Source organism: Sorex araneus, chromosome 2 (genome assembly GCF_027595985.1).
Source record: "Sorex araneus isolate mSorAra2 chromosome 2, mSorAra2.pri, whole genome shotgun sequence".
Lineage (NCBI taxonomy): Eukaryota > Metazoa > Chordata > Mammalia > Eulipotyphla > Soricidae > Sorex > Sorex araneus.
Genome location: NC_073303.1, coordinates 171,910,930 through 171,915,096, shown reverse-complemented (window position 1 = coordinate 171,915,096; position 4,167 = coordinate 171,910,930). Strand labels below are relative to the sequence as shown.

The window sequence follows — 4,167 nt, the reverse complement described above, 5'->3', positions numbered from 1 at the left end:
GTTGGGATTACATGGCACCGGGGGCAGTACCTGGGTGTGACCGCCTAGCTACTGGAATGGGAAATCTGGGCGGAAGAGGCCCAATCCTGATCCGAGCAGGCTTGGAGGTCTCAGCGCTGGTTCCCACACACTTGGGTTCCTCTACCAGTACCTTCATGTGTTAGGCTCGTCCGAACGTGTGGAGAGGGGCCTTGAGCATGAGTATTTAAGTTACCTCTGATAACAATAAATGAAATGACATATGATTTATAATGATTAATGCTGATTGATGTAAAGATATCTCCTTTATTTCAATTTGATTTTAAAATTAAGAGACAAAATTACTTAACATTTATTATTTTTAATTTATTGGTTTCAGGATCTGCATGTAAGCCTTCTTAGTTTTTGTTTATTAGTGTGTATGTTTTATGAGCATCTGTTTCAGTTCTCACATCCTAGGGCTTCAAAGAGTTTCATCTTTGAAGCCCTAGGATCTATAAATCTTGACTTTTACTGCATTAAGCTACTCTTTCAGGGTATAACTTAGCTGGTATTTCTATTTTAATTTTATTTTAATGATACACATGTGATAATAACTAATTATTACCTCATATTATTCATCTGTCATTGTCATCCCATTGCTCATCGATTTGCTCAAGCGGGCACCAGTAATGTCTCCATTGTGAGACTTGTTACTGTTTTTGGCATATTGAATACGCCACGGGTAGCTTGCCAGGCTCTGCTGTGCAGGCGGTATACCCTCAGTAGCTTGCTGGGCTATCTGGCAGGGACAGAGGAATCAAACCTGGGTCAGCTGCGTGCACGGCAAATGCCATACCAGCAGTGCTATCACTCCAGCCCAAAACATTACTCATATTTTGCTATTTTCATGCATGCCTTATATTATCTGATTGTCACATTTTTTTTCTTCTTTTGGGGGGAATGTCATTAACCTGCAGTTAAGCCAGGGCTTATTCCTGGCTCTATGCTCAGTACTCACTACTGGCCGTGCTCTCAAGACCATAGGCAATGTTGGGGATTGAACCACAGTTTGTGCTGTGCAAGACAAGTGTCTTACTCCCTGTATTATCTCCAACCTACATCTTTAATCTTGAATGTAGTGATAATTTCTCATTCAGTAATTTTGTCAGTGTTAAATAAACAAGCAAATTTTGCTCCAGCGTTAATGAATAAAGGTAAATAGTGAAACAAATGATTCTGAAATATCAAATTGATTAATCAAAGTTCACTGATCTTAGATTATTACCATGTAATGAGTAACTTCACTTTACAGGACAAAATATTTCCTGATTTGATATAAATGTATGCCAATTATTATGTCCTGTATATTCATTTGATATTTTCTAATAAAAACTGTCATTTCTGCAGAGATTTACTACTGGTTTAAATAAAATATAAAGCTATTCAATATATTAAACATAAAGTGAGCATTATTAAATTTTATTTATAATATTTAAACCACACACTATTTTACGAAGATAAAAAATAATTGAAGCATAACCACAATTTTTGAAATAGGAGAAACAGCCATGAGGATGTATAATTATCATATCAGGAAAGAAGTGATAATACATAGCTCTAAAAGGTTAAATTGCACATAAAAAATTTATAAAGATAAGGTCAGAACTTTTAAAAATTTACAAAAGAAGTGACATTTTAGGAGAAAAATCTTAAAATTAAATAATGCTCTAGTTATCAGAATTTATTCCACATACATATTTGTCTCTTCACTTCAGATCATTCTCAAATTTCCTGGGATATAAAAAAGCTAAAATGTTATCATACTTTGCCAAAATATCAGAGGGATTTATTTACCAGAAGAGAAAATATTTTAAAAAGTTATATGCAAGTGACAGTGTGTCCACAACATTTTAGCACAGAAAATAGTCAAGTTAAAATGTCTTGGTAGAAAAATAAATTGCAATTAAGTATTTGTCTAAAAACTATAGTTTGAAGAATGAAAAAGATTACTGTCAGCAATGGTATATAAAAGAAAAACTAGAGAAAGCATGCCTATGTCAAACTGAAAGTGTTTCTGTGTTGTGAAATACTACTTAATATCAGTATTTCAGGTAAAAACAATAACAGTAAAATGCTTATTTTTAGAATTTATTTTTGTTTCTTTAATTTGTTTTTATAATTAGAATTAGTTTATTTATAGAATTAAAATTTTATATTTTTATGACATTAGAAGCATTGAGAAGCAGAAAAGGTTTATCAGTGCAGTTTAAAGGAAAGAAAACCAACATCACCAAACAAAGTTAATTGGGAGATTGAAAGAATAAGTGCCTGCACAAAACAAATTAGTCGTAATAAGTAGGAATACTTTATAATTTTTTTTCAAAATTTTATTGCATTAAAGCACCATTAATTAAAATGTTCTTCATTAAAGTTATTCAAATTATTCGTGTTAAAATATATATTTTAAGTGTTATTTCATTCAAAACATTATCCTGGGTGGCCATTACTCCAAGGAGAGACTAATTGGTGGAGGGGTGCAAAACTGCAGAGCAATAAAACCTTTAACTTGGAGAAACCAAACTATGTTCGAAGGAATCAGCATGAGCAAGACCACCAGCAGTGCCACCAGATACAGCAGCAGCAGCCGTCTCCACCCAACCCTGCAAATGGGCAACAAGCCAGTAGCCAAAAGGAAACCGTGACTATTGACCTGAAGAATTTTTGGACACCATGAGAGAAGACCTTTACCTTTACCGAGCGTAGCCAGCTCTCAATGCACAATCTTCCTCCTGCCATCACCAAGGAGGAAACAAGGAAATGGTTGGAGATATACGGAAAGGCTGGTGAATTCTCCACTCACAAGGATAAGGGCTTTGGGTGTATTTGTTTGGAAACCCCGAACTCTAAGTAAAGATTGCCAAAGAGGAGCTGGACAGCATGCCACTCCTTAGAAAGCAGCTGCGTGTGCGCTTTGCTTGTTGTAATGCAGCCCTTGCAGTCTGCAACCTTCCTTGGTATGTGTCCAATGAACTGCTGAGGAAGCCTTTTCCGTGTTTTCCAGGGAGAGAGGACCGTGGTCGATGTAGATGGTCTAGAAAGGTGCTCCAGAAAGCGCATTGTTGGATTCTCAGGGAAACCAGCTGCTCGGAAAGCTCTGGACAGAAGTAGTGGAGGCTCCTTCCTGCTCACCACCTGTCCAAGGCTTGTGGGACTACCAGTAAAACTGATTATTAAGACCCATCAATTTCACAAGGAAAGAGAGCAACCACCCAGATGTGCCCAGCCTGGCTCCTTTGAGTATGAGCTTGCCTTGCGCTGGAAGGCACTTGCTGAGAGGGAGAAGCAGCAGCAAGGCCAGGTGGACTGTAAGATCAAGGAAGCTCCTGAGAAGTTGGAAAAGGAGACGGAGCACCAGGGCATGCTCATGCAGCAGGATTTGATGAGGCATCAAGAACTTTGAAGAATGGAAGTTCTCCATGATCAAGAAGTGCAAAAAAAAAAAAAAAACAGTGCAAAAAAAGCAACTGGATCTCAGGAAGGAGGATCATTGGGGCCATGAGGAAAAGATGCAGAAGAAATGATGTGGTGACAGCCTGAAGAATTCAGGGAAACCTTCCCTGATGTGAAAGAACAGGAGCTACAGATGAACTAATGTCTATGGGAGGTGCTGTAGGTATAAACAACAGAGGTTCCATGCCTCCTGCTCCTGTACCAGCTGGTACCCCAATTCCTCCAGGACCCGTGACTATGATATCAGATTGACCTTACCAGCTACTGAGCACTTTGACCATGATGCTACAATGGACGGGATTGGGGAAATTGTCGGAACTTCTTCTGCATTCAACCGTGTGGCTTCTAAAGCTGAATTTGTTCAAAACAAACAAGCAAACGAAGTTGCTGATACTAAAATGCATTGTTCAGTTTGCTAAAACCTTTCAAGAAAAAGACCTTTTTTTGGAATAGACAGCATTCTACACTGGAAAAGTGTTAGAGATACTTCCCAAAGTTAGGTCTTTTCTGCCTATTACACTTTAGGTAGAGAGTACGCTGAGGCAGAGCTCAAGGGGAGATTATTACCAAAACGATGCTGTGTGGTATATTGTTTCTGTGCAGTGCATTCCTGAAGTCTCATGTGATTATTCAGCCTTATGGGAACCACTACAAAATAGATCCAGTTGGAGCCCCATACTCATGATCATCCCATTT

General features: G+C 38.1%; 1 pseudogene; it reads left to right on the top strand.

Moving 5' to 3' along the window:
- The first annotated feature begins 1,165 nt into the window (after window positions 1–1,165).
- On the top strand, window positions 1,166–3,890 carry LOC101557517 (non-POU domain-containing octamer-binding protein-like; annotated as a pseudogene).
- The last annotated feature ends 277 nt before the right edge of the window (window positions 3,891–4,167 follow it).